The following is a 16,023-nucleotide window of genomic DNA, read 5'->3' as shown; positions in this document are numbered from 1 at the left end:
TTTTAAACAGTTCCCCCACCACTCATAAAAGCAACAGGGTGCAGGAACTAAATTAAGTGAGTGCTTCTCTATCAATGGTTAACAGCATCCTCTCCCTGGGCAGCATGCATGATATTGTCAAGGAGGTGATATTGATGGGGAAGGATGAACATGAGCATCCCTCACAATGGACACAGTAAAGCTCTTTATTTCAGATGATCTGTGTTCTACTCTCTTGACTAGAAATGTGCAAGCACCATTCACCCAAGTGCAGAACCGACCACACTGGTTTGAAATGAGGGCCAGATTTTCTTTGCTATATAGCTTATGAAACACCGAGCCTCCTGGTTCTTCCTGCCCCACCCCTCAACCCCATTATCTCCTTCCCCTAGAGAACCTTCTTTATTCAGAAATATTTAAGTGATTTGGGGGACAAATAAACAAAATATGAAGTTCACTATGTGATCATAAATCACCCAAGAAGCTATAGAGGAGCACTGATTTAAACAAAGATAAAAGGTATAGAAAACATTTAATAAACTATAAATGGGTTCCTGTGACTCAGATTAAAAAGCACTGAAGCCAATTTTCATATAGTGGAGTTGGCATTCAATTTTTCCACAAACGCTTTGGGCTTGAACTAGGCTCTAAATAAACTTAAGAAGCCCTGGCCTATGTGGCTCAGTCGGTTGGAGCATCATCCCATGCACCAAAGGGTTGCAAGTTTGATCCCTGGTCAGGGCACAGAGCTAGGTCGCAGGCTCAATTCCTGGTCAGGGCATATAACCAGGTTGTAGGTTCAGTTCCGGGTCCGGATGTATATGGGAGGCAACCAGTAGATGTTCTTCTCTCACATCAATGTTTTTTTTCTTTCTCTCTGTCCTTCTCCCTTTCTCTCTCTCTCTCTCTCTCTCTCTCTCTCTCTCTCTCTCTCTCTCTCTCTCAAACTAAATAAAAATAAATAAATAAACTCAAGAAGAAACCAGATATTTTGTTCTTGTTTGTGTTATACCATCTGAGATCAACCACTTTAAGTTTGTCTTTGAGGCAATGAACCAAATGCAATAGATGGCAATTCCACCTTTTTTAAGTGACTGGACCCACATCTCTTTTTCATGCTTGTTATTCAACATCTCTTGCATTTTGGTTAACATTTCCATTCACATTTCCCACGTAAATCAAGACAGCAGGTCCTCAAATCATCAGTGTTTGAGTAACAAATCAAGACAAGTAACAGTTGTATTAAGATCATCAACCATGTTTCCAGGTGAGTTTGTTGGTGTTGCTGTTGTTTGTTTTTGTTAGAATCTGCATGGTGAGATGATCAGTTATTCTCTATGGAAAGACACCACTTCAAGACTACTCAGAAGTCAGCAGCAGGTGAAGAGATCACCGCTGTAAATCAAAGCCTGGGGTGGTCAGAAACTCTCATCTCAGGAACTAAGAGAGAATGAAAGAAGGGCAGCAAACATAGAAAGTGGGTGTCTGGGCCACAAATCAGAAACACATTTGTATTTGTTGACTCAGAGAGAGGTGAGCCCAGTACCACCGCTTCATAGTGTAAGAAAAAGAAAAAGAGAATAATATTAAGAAACTGGAACTGACTTCTCAGTCCAATAAAATAATCAAGAGTAAATATGAATTTAAGTAAACTAATTCTGATCTTGATTCAATTTTACTTGAATTCAAAGCAAATTATTGGAGAAATGACTTCAGATTATTATGTAATTACCATGTGCTGTGTACCTGACATTGTCTAAGACAATAATAATAGCTTAGGAATCTTACTGTGTGTTTGGTATTATACTGAGTGCTTTATATTCATAATCTCACATAATCCTCATAAAGATAATGTGAAATGACTATTATTTTGACAGATTTACAGATAAAAAAAACGATTTAGAGAGGTATTTATTCAAAAATAAATGCACTTTGTATTAATAAGTGACAGATCTCAGGGCCCAGTCCATGAAGTCTGGGCCCTAAGTCTGACTTCAGAGGACATTCATAACCACTATCAAATGCTGCTCTAAAAGTAAATATTTCTAGGATAAATTCATGAGTCAATAAAAAAATCAATGAATCAAGGAATGATTTGTACACCAACATAATAATGGTTGTACTTTAATACTTCTTCTTTAAGAAAATCCACAGTTATATAAAAAGATTTCCTGAATTCTGGAATGCTTTCAAATAAATTTGTCTCCCCAGCCATAGCAAATTGATAAAATATACCACTTTCAAGTGATAATCATGCTTGAATGAAAAATAATTTTTCTTCTGAAAAGACACACATAAGAATATGTGGCTCATCTGGAATGACCCATCAATGCCAAGGCGTGTGCAAGTCTGCAGTTCACTAAGCTTGGGGACTGCAGACTTGGTGAACGGACTGGAACTCTGTCTTTCCCATTCCACCGCATGCCCTGTTACCTATTCTCCTCCCTCCAACCCCTTTCCTGTGCACCCACTTACAGACACGCAACCATTCAACACCCCTGCTCAACTGTCTCTTCTTTCAGGAGTTTCCCCTAATTATGAAAGCCAGATATAATTTTCCTTACTCTGAAAATCTTTTAAAATACATTGTATCCATAGGTTGTATTTACTACTTAATAGCAATGACATTGCAAATATGCTTTGTAAATTTTTTAGTCTCAGATTTTTAAAAAACTGTGAACTGTAATAATGGTAATTATTTTAGAATCTTGCAAGGATTGATACAAATGATTTAAAAACTCTTATTACTTCAATGTGCAGTAAGGAAGCTCACACTAAGTGAACTGCTTGGAATGGTCTTCATCCACACACTGGGCGGACCACACTCACTCAGGTCTCATCTCAAATGCTCCCTCCTCGGGAAGCCTTGCCCAACCAACTTCTCTAAAAGCACATCCCATTTCCCTTCTATTCCCTCACTTAGCTTAAGTTTTCTTCATGAAGCTGTCATTTGGGGGCATATCATATGTCATATTATATTTACTCATGTATATGACAATATGTGTTAAGCTATTTGTTCCTTTTATCTGCCACAATTTTCCAGAAGGGAAGCTTTATAATGTCAGATACCTTGCTCATCTTGCTCTCTGCTATATTTTTTGCACTTTGAAGTGTTTGGCACATACAGGGTAGACACTAGATAACACAAAATGAATGAATGAATGAATGAATGAATGAGTGCATAAATGAGTGAATGGCAGCAGCTATGATGATGATAATTGTGATAATAATGGTGGTGGTAGTGAAAGTAATGATTAGAACCATGTATAAAGAGCCATCATATCTCTGTTGAAGATATTATCATCTTAAAGTAAGAATCACATCTTAGACAGTTGTCAATTACTTGATGTGCTTAACAATCTCTGGTTCTCTTAAAAGGTGCTTAGAAAATGATCTACAATTCACTAAGTGGCATACATAGAGTCCTGAAAGGGTATAGAGATACACTGCCACTAGCTAAGTACAGGTTAGTAGTAAAGTTTTAAAATGTAGCTACTTGCTAAAGATTAATTCACCAGCGATTATTTTAGCCTCATTAATCTGATGCTTGGATTCCAAAACCCAGTTGTGGTCCTTAAGTCACTCTTCTCTTCAACTGTCTCCTGCACACTACTGTTCATTGCTGTGGGAAAGGGTCCTAATTAGCTTGGCTTTGCATTGAATTCCTACAGCACACACATGGAAGCAACCAATGCACATGCCAGGGCCACGAAACGGGGAAGGCGCTATGGGCAGCCTGAGAAACACGGAAGGCACTTGGAACATGGTCATCTGGATGTGCAGCGATTCTCAACCTGTGGGTCGTGACCCCTGAAAATACATCCTGCATATCAGATATTTACATTGCGATTCATAACGGTAGCAAAATTACAGTTATGAAGTAGCAACGAAAATAATTTTATGGTTGGGGATCACCACAACATGAGGAACTGTATTAGGAAGGTTGAGAACCACTGCTAGAAGCAGAAAGAATGGAGCCCCTGAGACAGTATATTCCTGGGAAGCTTGGAGGGACAAGGACAAATATTGCATATTCCATATATAGAGGTGATTTGAAAGCCAGACCCTTGGTGGATGGATGCATCTGTGTGAACATTCGCTGCAATTGCCTAGAGACATGTTGGTGTTACAGACAAAACCAAACTCCATCAGTAGCCTAGTCATTTATGTTGTAGTTACTGCCAATCCAAAAACTCATCACCCGCCGAAACCGGTTTGGCTCAGTGGATAGAGCGTCGGCTTGCGGACTGAAGGGTCCCAGGTTCGATTCCGGTCAAGGGCATGTACCTGGGTTGTGGGCACATCCCCAGTGGGAGATGTGCAGGAGGCAGCTGATCGATGTTTCTCTATCATTGATGTTTCTAACTCTCTGTCTCTCTCCCTTCCTCTCTGTAAAAAATCAATAAAATATATTAAAAAAACAACAACAATAACTCATCACCCTTCAGAGGCCAGCTTAGTTTATAAGACAAAATGTCCAGGACACAGTGTACCTAAATCCAAGGGCATTTTTAATTTGTTCACATGCAGAAGACAAAATGTTGAACATCATAAGCAGAAAACAGATGAGATTTATATATATTTTAATGTGTCAAAATAAGAAGAAAAAAAAAGCCTAGCCACCAGTTTCAATCTTCTTAAAAAGCAGCTTATCAAATGTTTGTAGTATTCCATTTACTTCCCCATAGAGAACTCCCATATTCAATGCCATATGCATCATGAGAAGAAATATGAGTGCTGCATATTAAAATAGTCTCAAAAGTGATAACATTTAGAGAAAGATAAAAGGGACAACATTGTTATGCTGAAATTATGTCTGTAGATTGGATGTGGGTGTTTTAGAAAAAAATAGGTTTTCTTCAACTGCATGTTTACTTTTTAAGAACAACAGTGAAAGTTCTTTAAAATATCTATTTTGCTCCTTGAAAAGGAAAATTAGACTTTCAGGTTAGAGTAGTAACATTTAATATGTCAGTTCTTAATTTGATTCTCAACACCATCTCATCCATCATTCACAAACTCATCTCTTCACTTTTCCTATAATCCCTCCTTGTTTTTATCTATTGCTTCAAAAGCCTTCTGTTGTGCTTGAGTTTTCACAAAAACAGACTGTTAATGTTTTCTGAAATAAATTTAATTAGTTCCTCAAATTTAAAAAAAGGGTACAACACATCCCACAGTTCATTTTCTGTTAATCAGCTCAAAAGGTTGCATTTCCTTTTACTTAAATGATTTTACTTTACTCATGGTATTCACATTCACAACACTGAATAGTTTCAACTGTGACTAGGTCAGAAATAGTCCAAAGACATTTATGCTGCATAGCTGGAAAATATCTTAAAGGCAGTTAAAATACTTTTGTATGGTCTATATTATTTCATATAAGAAAAATAAAGACTTCTGAAGACACCTAGCAAAAATTCCAAATAGATGAAAACTTCTCTTACATCATTCCTAAGAAATGGTTAGCCAGTTCTGGCTTGAAAACCCTGGAGATATGGGGATTCAACAGTTGGCCAATTCTCTTTAAATAATCCTACTTAACAATATGTTAACTATTGATAATTATCAACATAATAAAAGTTTAAAAAAGAAAGAATAAGAAATCACAACATTCTTATATGAAAATGAGGAGGAAATTTTTAATTTTCTTGTATTGTTACAAAAATTACTTTGAACATCAAATCACCATTGTCTAAAAAAATGAGGTGTTGGATATAGTGGGATTACTGTATAACTGTACAAAATTTGGAATAAAAAAGTAATCATTTTTTTATTTTTTAAAATAAGTGGATAGTAGGTATAAAAATACACACTAAGGTATTTGGAAAGTACAACAAAACACATGTTTCTTTTTTCCTAGCAAAATGATAATTGACAAAATTTACAACCTGAAATAGACTAATAAACATAAAAGAAATTAACATAATTTTAAAGGAGCTCCCCAAAAGCAAACAGCCACATATTTTGCCTCCACAAAACAATTAATTTCTGTACCATTAAAAACATTTTATAGTTATACTGAAAGCACTATACCTAAATTTTATTAAGTTCACATTGTCTTGATAGTGTATCTGAAAATGAGAGCATATAAAAAATACTTGTAATACCTACAACTTCTTAATATTGCTCCTTGTACTCATGGATGATCACGGTTTCCTCATTTACCATGGTCCCCTAATTTGAAGACTCTATGCTAAGCAAAGCATGTATTTTTTGGTAAAATAATTGCAAGTTATACATTTTTCAAAATTATGTCTGTTACAGTTTTGTGTTGTTAATATACATGAGGTGGTGCTGAATCAGTGCTACTCATAGTATGAGCTACGGACAACAACATCACCTGGAAGTGTGTTAAAAAATGCAAAGAAAGAGTCTTTATTGCTATTTGCATTACTTTTTAATATCAGTTTGGTTTTATTTGTTTACCATTAATTTATATAAGAACTAACATTTATCTCAATTGTAATTTGACATTCATCAAATTATATTTTGATTGTATGGGACACATTCTGGAATCTGGATGGATCACCATTAAATTAGAAATAAAACAATGATGACAGCTATTATCAATATATTATGCAGTAACAGTTTTACATTTCTAGTATCATTATTTGGAGGTCTAGCTGAACATCTGCGACTCTGACTCTATTTAGAGTTTGAAACCATAACTAACACTATAAAAAAGCAATAAAAAACAAACAAACAAATATGATATCAGCAAGATGGCAAACAAGGAAGTTGTAGGCCCTCACTTCCCCCAGGGACACATCAAGTAAATAACAATAGACCAATTCAAATAGCTATATGAGAGATCTTCAAAGCAGTTACAGATCTGTAGCAACCAAGCCAATGTCCACTCAAGAGAAAGCCACACTCATCAGGTTGGGAAATTTCATAGTACTTTTCAGTGCCCCACTCTCTTCCTGGCACTGTGCAGGATCAGGAGAAAGTGGCCCAATCCCCTGTTCCTCCTCTCAGATGAAAGAACATGAGTGGAATGTCTTTGCATGTTCTGGCCAATCTGTGAGCTCCCTAGGGGTTCCTGTGCTGCCTGCCTTGGAGATCAGACAGAAATGTCAACATAGTTCACACCTAGGGTTGGAAGCCATGGAAGGCAGTGGCAGTTTCCATACATCATGGAACTGTAGACACGCAGAATATGAGGGCAAAGGATTATAGGCAGGGGAATATAGTAGAACATCTAAGGCCTTAAGAAAAAGCAGCTGTGAAACTTTTTTTTGGAAATTAAGATATTTGCAAACAGCTATGTATGTAGACAGGGGAACTTGTTGCAAAAAGACCTGATCCCCATGGTAACCACAAAAATGTCTATAAAATACACACAAAAGGAAATGAGAAAGGAATCAAAACAGTGGATAGAGTGTCGGCCTGCAGACCAAGGAGTCCCGGGTTTGATTCCAATCAAGGGCATGTACCTAGGTTGCAGGCTCCTCCCCAGCCCAGGCCCTGGTCAGGGCTCATGCAGGAGGCAACCAGTCAATGTGTTTCTCTCACATTGTTATTTCTCTCTGTCTTTCCCCCTTTTCTTCCACTCTCTCTAAAAATCAATGAAAAAATATCAGTAGGGATTAAAAACAAACAAACACGTCACACACACAAAAAAAATCAGCTAAATACAATGGAAGGTAGTAAGACATGTAGAAAACAAACAAAATGTCAGTATGCAGTCCTTCTCTATGACTAATTATGTTTAAAGTTAATGGAATAAACTCCCCAAACAAAAAACATAGATTCCAAAAATGTATTCAAAACAAAACAAAACAGAATTCAACTATCTCCTGTCCACAAAAGATTCCCTTTATATCTAAGGACACACATTAACTAAAAGTGAAATAATAGAAAATATATCATATGCAAATAATAACTAAAAGATAGCATGGCGGGAGGGCTATAATATTATCAGACAAGTTAAATCTGAGGCAACAACTATTGCAAGAGACAAAGAAGGATATTATATAATGAAAAAGTAATAGGTAAAACGTTCTCCCCCCCAAAGATATACATATGGCCCATAAGCACATGAAAAGATGCTCAACATAACTAATCATTGGCAAAATAGAAGTAAAAACCATAAGATACCATTTCATATATGTTTGGACAGCTATTACCTAGAAAACAGAAAATAACAAATGAGCAAGGATAGAGAAAAATTGGCTACCTCCACCTTGCTGGTGAGAATGCAAATGGTGTAGCAGCTGTTGTGGAAAAACAGTATGGCAGTTTCTCAAAATTTAAAAATAAAATCACCATATGACTCAGCAATTCTAACTCTGGGCATATTGCCCAAAAATTAAAAGCAAGGATTTGAACAGATATTTGTACCCCCGTGTTCTTAGCACCATTGTTCACAATAGCTAAAAGACAAAGCAACCCAATTGTCTAGAGATGGGTGAATGGAAAAACTAAAAGCAGTATACACCTACAATGTAATACTATTAATAACTAGAGGCCAGGTGCATGGGTGGTGTCTGGGCTGGGCAGGCTGAGAGGAGGGGCCGCGGGCAGTTGGTGGGCCAGCCCCGCCCCCTGGTAGAACTCCCAGTTGAGGGGACAATTTACATATTAGCCTTTTATTATATAGGATTAAAGAGGAAGAATATCCTGGCATGTTATAACATCTACAAATCTTGAAGACATTACTAATTGAAATTAATCCATCACAAAATGACAAATATTCTATGATTTCACTTGTACAGGTTACTTAGAAGAACCAAATTCATAGAGACAAAAGTATCTATCTCTATGTGATTGCCAGGCACAAACGATAGGAAGAAATGGGGAGTAATTGCTTAATGGGTATAGAGTTTCAGTTTGAGATGAAAAATGTTCTGGAGATGGATGGTGGCGATGGTTGTACAATAATATGAATATGCTTAATGTCAATGAACTGTATACTTAAAAATTGTGAAACTTGTAAATTTTATGTTATGCCTATTTTGCCACAATTTTAAAAACATATATAATATCCACATTCACAGTAGTACCAGTTTAAAAAGTTTTTGTGTACAAAGAAAGAAAACCAGAAAACTTTGTATAGGAAATCACTGAATTTCCATCAGGAGGATTCAATGTCATAAAAGTGGCCATTTTCCAAAATTAATCTAAAAATGTAAAATACCAATGAAAATCCTAACACAACTCTTTTTTAACTGATAAAATACACTTATCATTAAAATAATTATATGGAAGTATAAACATTTTGAAAATAAAAATAAGATGGGTGTCAGATATTGAAATGTAATATAAATATGTGCTAATAAAATATATGATATTTATAAAAAATTTAGGAAGAAAGCTATATTTCAAAGAAGTTAAGTTCCGTGCATACAGACAAAGTATTTATATTTTGATCTCCAGTATATCATCATTCCTTCTTTCTGTAAGGAAAGACTATTGGGGTTTCACACCGCACTCCAATTAGTCATCTTTATGACCTTTGTGGTGCCGTTATTTTTTCCATTACCTTACTTGATGTCTTAGCATTTTAAACCACTAACCATCCAATCCTCCCAGAAAAGCATTTTTTTGGATCCTGCAACACCGCACTCTCCTGATTTTTGTCCTCTATTGCTAGCAACTTATCCATGTTCTTTACTAGCTTCTTCTTAGGCTTACCTCTAAACCATGGAGTTCCCCCAAACCTGAGATTTTTTTTCTCTATATGAGCACTATTTCTAGTGATATCATCTAACGCCACTTTTTATCATCCAAATTTTAAATGAATTTTATATATTATATATTAATAATAAAAAGAATGCATATACAAGCTATTCTGAAAAGAAAAAATAATCTCTAAGGAGACAGCTAAAGGTGTCACCATGTCCTTCAAACAGCCTATCTTCTCCCTCCCTATGTATGTCTCCCATATGTTTCACATGGTAGCTACTTACAGTATCTATTGCTTCTTAAAATTTACCATTAGACTCATGACATTCAGAATTTCCCACATTTTTTCTGCTTCTCCCACGAGAAGATTACATGTTAAGTAGGGTACATGTTTTTTATCAAATATTTTATATTTTTCAAAACTGAGTTTCTTATTAGGTACCTTCTGTCAACCTATTTAGATAGTCCCTTAGCTCACTGAAGTGCATGAAGCAGCAGAGTGTAAAACTGACCTTTAGATGCTGGTAAACAACATCATCTGAAAGTTTCTTTGAAATAAAAATAATTTAGCTCCATCCCAGACCTTATGAATCTCCATGGCCAGGGCAGGCCCAGCAGCGTCTTTTAACAAGCTCTCCAGGTGATTCGGCAAAAGTCTGACAGACATTCGCCTGAATCAGTGATACTCAAAGAATGGTAATCTCACCTCTGAGATCATATGAATGTCAATAAATCAGCCTCACACTGAACTACTGCATTTCAGTGGAAAGGCTGAGCAACCTTTGTGTTAACAGGCTTCCAGATGATTCCTGTGCACAGTAAAATTCGAGAACCTCAACCACAGACATTAAGTCCTCGAATGACACAGTTCTGGAATTGCAAAAATGACCCACCTCAGCCTCCAGGAACCTGGTAGACATATGGCTTATTGGCTTTGGAGTCAGTACATCTGGATTTTAGTTTTTAATTATCGACTTACTAGCTCTGTAACATATGAAATTGGCCTAATATTTTATGATTATAAACCCAACTACTAATATCTGAGACGTATGGTCACTTTTATTTTCTTCACCTGTTTGTTATTTACCAAATCATGTGCAGTCTCAATATCATTCCACCTAATCAGACACTATTTCACGCTCATCTTTGTATCCTCAACACCTAGTACAGCACATAGTAAGGGTTCACAAAATATCTGAACCAAAGCACTGTGCTCAGCATATGCTCTATGACAAAAGAATAGGGTATTTAATCTTGACTGATTCATCTCAGCCACGTGGGAGCTAGGAGATAAACTGGCTACCTGCCTCTGAAATCTAAAAAGAAATGAAATCCCAGGAAGGTAACTGTCAATTCATTTCAGGATCTGTATGTTCGTTGTTTAAAGTGAAATAAGTCATATGGAAAAGGACAAGAACCATATCATTTCACTCATTTGTGGGATATAAAACAAAAACAACGAATGAACAAATGAAACAAACAAACTCATAGACATAGACAAACAATATGGTGGAATGCAGACTGGTGCAGCCACTGTGGAAAACAGTATGATTTTTCCTCAAAAAGTAAAAAATGGAACCAGAAACACCAATCAGAAAGGATATATGCATCCCTATGTTCATAGCAACACAATCTATAATAGCTAAGATTTGGAAACAACCTAAGTGCCCATCAGTTGATGATGCATTAAAAAACTGTGGTACATCTACACAATGGAATAATATGCTGCTGTAAAAAAGAAGAAACTATTGCCATTTGCAACAGCATATATGGAACTGGAGAGCATTATGCTAAGAGAAATAAGCCAGTCAGAGAAAGATAAATATCACAAGATCTCACTCACATGTGGGGTATAATGATCAAAATAATTTGATGAACAAAAATAGAGCCAGAGACAAATGGCAGGGGAGGGCGGTTAGAGAGCAACCAAAGAACTTGTATGCACGCATATTAGCATAACCAATGGACACAGACACTGGGCAGTGGGGGCTTGCCCAGGGTGGGAATGGCTGGGCGGGGGTGGGAGGTGGGGGGAGAGGGTGTCAATCAGGGGAAAAAGAGACATAATGTAAAACTTCAGACAATAAAAAAAAGTATCTCAGCGGGTACAAATTGGATCAATAACCATAAATTCCTGGTGTTGATTTGCCAACATGACTTGCTAACAAGCCAAACAATAATCTTCAAGCTTGATTTCAGATGAGAAAATAGCAAACATAATCTGCTAAGTCATCCCAAAGCTCTAATATTTTATTTTGCAAACTCACCTCCTGCTTCTGAGGAAGGCAAGGAATCTAGTTATTTCTCATTGTTTCTGCAATGCCCAACACAGGTTTGGGTACACAACGCATCCACCAATATTAATTAAATATATAAACATAACAAACAAAGCTATTAATTTGTTTTTTTATAATATTTAATCTTTCTCTTTACCTTGCAGTTACTCAGGATTTCAGTTCTTAATTTTCAATGCTCTTGTACCAATAGACATAAAGCTAACTTTATATCAAGGTGTGACATAAAACTAAGTTGAACACAGACTATCTTTGTTTAACGTGGAATATATATTCATTATAGAGAAATAGAAAATGGAAGCTTACCAGCCTGGTCTGCCCACATTAATAATTACTTGTGTGATTTAAGGTAAGGCTTTCATTTTCTTAAGCATCAAACACAAAAAGTTTGCGCAAACAATGCCATTAGTTAAGCATTGTCTGATGCAGCAGTAATGTCACAAAACCAATCCCTAGTTTTCTACCTGCTCGATAAAACACAGCCTGTTTGCTTCAAACACACAGTAGAGGTGATGTTACCCAGTGCATATGATATCTGTGTGTCTTCTAAGAAAAAAGCAGATGCAAACTTCATATATATGTGAGTCTTCTAAGAAAAATGCAGGTGAAAACTGTCATAATCTCTTTATTCAGTATAAATTTAACTGCTGTAACCATGTGTCTCAAATTTGAAGAATAGTGATACTCTACATAATTGTTCATGTACTCTCATTGAGTCAGGAAAATTGTTCCTTTGAAACAGACAGTTTTACAAGACTTCTGTAAACTCCTAAAGACATATACTGGTACATTTTTGAAGCCTAATTATGACCTCAGCCTTTTGCTAAGATAGACATCAATTTATAGGTTTGGACAAAAGTAAGTTTACAGAAAACCAAGATGGCAGCATAGGTAAACACCTGAAATTGCTGCCTCGCACAACCACTTCAAAAATACAACTAAAAGACAAAACAGACATCATCCAGAACCACAGGGAGGCTGGCTGAGTGGAAATTCTATAACTAGAAGGAAAGAGAAAAGCACACTGAAGCTCAGAGGAGGTGCGGAAGTAAAGTGCAGAGGTACGGAGGCTCGAGTGTGCACGGAAAGGGGCTGGCAACAGAGGACACCGGTGTCTTTTGCAATCGAGGGGGAGTCTCAAGCTCCCAAGGGCTCTGAACTCCAGTTCCGGGTGAGTCTCTGCGGACCCAGACTCATATGGTGAGAAATTGGACTGTCTAGCATCGGTCGGAACTCGAGGGCAGCTTTCTCTCAGAGGTGCTTACAGCGATTACCAGGGCACTGAGGCCCAGGACTTCTTAGGTCAGGACTGAGGTTCAGCCATAGCTGTTTGCTCCGCCCTGTTGATTCCCTGAGACCCCACCCCACCGGAGCTGTTGCCCAGAGGCTTTTGCATGTGAATGGGCTGGCCCTTTGAGATCTAAAATTACCTAACAAACTGCAGCTGGCTCAGAAAGACCCAGAACATCCAAAAGAAGGCCCAAGGCCCCACAGCAGCTTGCATTGCTTCACAGCTGGGCCTCAGCTGGGCACCTCCAAAACCCAAACAAGGAAGAGGAACCTGCAGATCTCTCCATAGCTCCTGCTGGGTAGCCTCAGGCAGAGGCTAAATTAGCACCTCCTTAGAGATCTAAGAGCCTGTGTACCCAGTGGTCATATTGGGACCATCCAGATTACAACTACTCAGATCCATAAGGGACACACTCAGGGGGCAGACTCAGTGAGCACCAAAGCCCCACTGAAACAAGTCTTGCCCCATAATGGTATCTTCAGGACAGAAGTTCTCCCACTGTAGACACAGCTGATTCTCACAGACAATTGGCCTGGAGGTCAATTCCTCCCAGTGAAACCTACAGCAATCAAGGCTTAACAACAACAACATTGTGCACACAGCCCACAAAGGAATGAACCAAGAGTGTCCACCCCAGCTAATTGGGGAGGCTGAGCCACTGGGCCCTATAGGACACCTAGCACACAAAGCCACTCTACCAACACAGGGAAGCAGCCAAAATGCGGAGACAAAGAAACAGATCACAAATGACAGAAATGGAGGAAAGGAAACTACTGGATATAGAGTTCAAAACCACGTTATAACGTTTTTCAAGAATTTTCTAGAAACCGTTGATGAATTTAGTGAGACCCTCGAGGATATGAAAAAGGACCAAGTAGAAATTAAGCATACATGGACTGAAATAAAGAACATTATACAGACTCCCAACAGCAGACCAGAGGATCACAAGAATCAAGTCAGAGATTTGAAATACGAAGAAGTAAAAAACACCCAACTGGAAAAGCAAAAAGAAAAAAGAATCCAAAAATATCAAGATAGTGTAAGGAGCCTCTGGGACTACTTCAAGCGTACCAACATCCAAATTATAGGATTGCCAGAAGAAGAGAGAGATCAAGGTATTGAAACCCTATTTGAAGAAATAATGACAGAAAACTTGCCCTACCTGGAGAAAGAAATAGACTTTCAAGTCCAGGAAGCTCAGAGAAAGCCAAACAAAAGGAATCCAAAGAGGACCACACCAAGACACATCATAATTAAAATGCCAAGGGCAAAAGACAAAGAGAAAATCTTAAAAGCAGCAAGAGAAAAAAGTCAGTTACCTACAAGGGAGTACCCATACGATTGTCAGTTGATTTCTCAACAGAAACTATGCAGGCCAGAAGGGAGTGGCAAGAAATATTCAAAGTGATGAACAGCAAGAACCTACAACCAAGATTACTTTATCCAGCAAAGCTATCATTCAGAATTGAAGGTCAGATAAAGAGCTTCACTGATAAGAAAAAGCTAAAGGAGTTCATCACCACCAAACCAGTATTATATGAAATGCTGAAAGGTATTCTTAAGAAGAGGAAGAAGAAGAAAAAGGTAAAGATACAAATTATGAACAACAAATACACATCTATCAACAAGTGAATCTAAAAATCAAGTGAATAAAAAATCTGATTAACAGAGTAAAATGGTGAATATAATAGAATCAGGGGCATAGAAATGGAGTGAACTGACAATTCTCGGGGTGGGGGGGAAAGGGGTGTGGGGGTGTGGGAAGAGACTGGACAAAAATCGTACACCTATGGATGAGGACAGTTGGGGAGTAAGGGCAGAGGGTGGGGTGGGAACTGGGTGGAGGGGAGCTATGGTGGGGGGGGGGGGAGGAACAACTGTAATAATCTGAACAATAAAGATTTATTTTAAAAAGTAAGTTTACAGTTGTGAGTACGGAAACAGATTTTATTATTATATTATTATTTATTGTATTATTCCCATATAAACAATTGTAAACCTACTTCTTTTCCCACCCTGTATATTGGATAATAGAAGAAATGAAGGAAAAGAAGGGGTGGAAGGAGGGAGCAAGGGAGGGAGAAAAAAAGAGTGGATGAAATGGAAAGGAATCCATATGTTTCCCTCACATGAATGACAATCTATCTGAGGAAATCAATAGTTCATTTAAGAAAAAGAAAATTAAATTCAAAATTGTAGTGTCAGATGCTAAATGCAATAGGAATCCAAAATAGAGAAAACATCTTATTTAATATTGGGGATAGTGGGGATCAAGCCCGCAACCTGGGATATGCCCTTATTGAAAATTGAACTGTGACCTCCTAGTTCATAGGTCGACAACGATCAACCACTGAGTCATGCCAGCCAGGCAAGGAAAGATCCTGATGGTGTTAAATGCTAAGGATGCTAAAGACCAGATCTATTTTGACCCTTTCTTAGGTCAAAAAAATTCAATCAGGAAGAGCTTAAATACTAAAGTTGAGAAAGGTCACCAGGCTGAGGGAAATCCCAACTCCTTGCTATTGCTTCAAGTTGAATAAGGTACATTGAATTCACGTCCTTTTCTAATGGTTAAAGTTTGCAATTGCCCAGGAATCAAATAAGATTCCAAACAAAGGTTAAGAAAATAGTAAAGCTTTGGCAAGGGAAGACTGCTGGGAAGAATCAGGGGTGTACAGCTTCAAGCCAGTTCAAAGCCGCATTAGTAATTGGCTCTTCAGAACACAGCTGACCTTTGGATGCTGCTGAGCTTGGGGTGAAATGAGGCAATTCATCAGATCTCCGCATTTAACTAACTGCTATTTTAAGTAGATGTATTTCTACAACACC

The 16,023-nt window shown here is 37.6% G+C and overlaps 1 protein-coding gene across 2 annotated transcripts in view; it reads right to left on the bottom strand.

Annotated features, from left to right (window-relative positions):
* DPP10 (dipeptidyl peptidase like 10) overlaps positions 1–16,023 on the bottom strand; it is a 637,668-nt gene that overhangs the window by 477,091 nt on the left and 144,554 nt on the right. The gene's annotated exons all lie outside the window — the stretch shown is intronic.

Source organism: Myotis daubentonii, chromosome 7, assembly GCF_963259705.1.
Source record: "Myotis daubentonii chromosome 7, mMyoDau2.1, whole genome shotgun sequence".
Taxonomy (NCBI): Eukaryota; Metazoa; Chordata; class Mammalia; order Chiroptera; family Vespertilionidae; genus Myotis; species Myotis daubentonii.
This window is presented reverse-complemented; position numbering and strand designations above follow the sequence as displayed.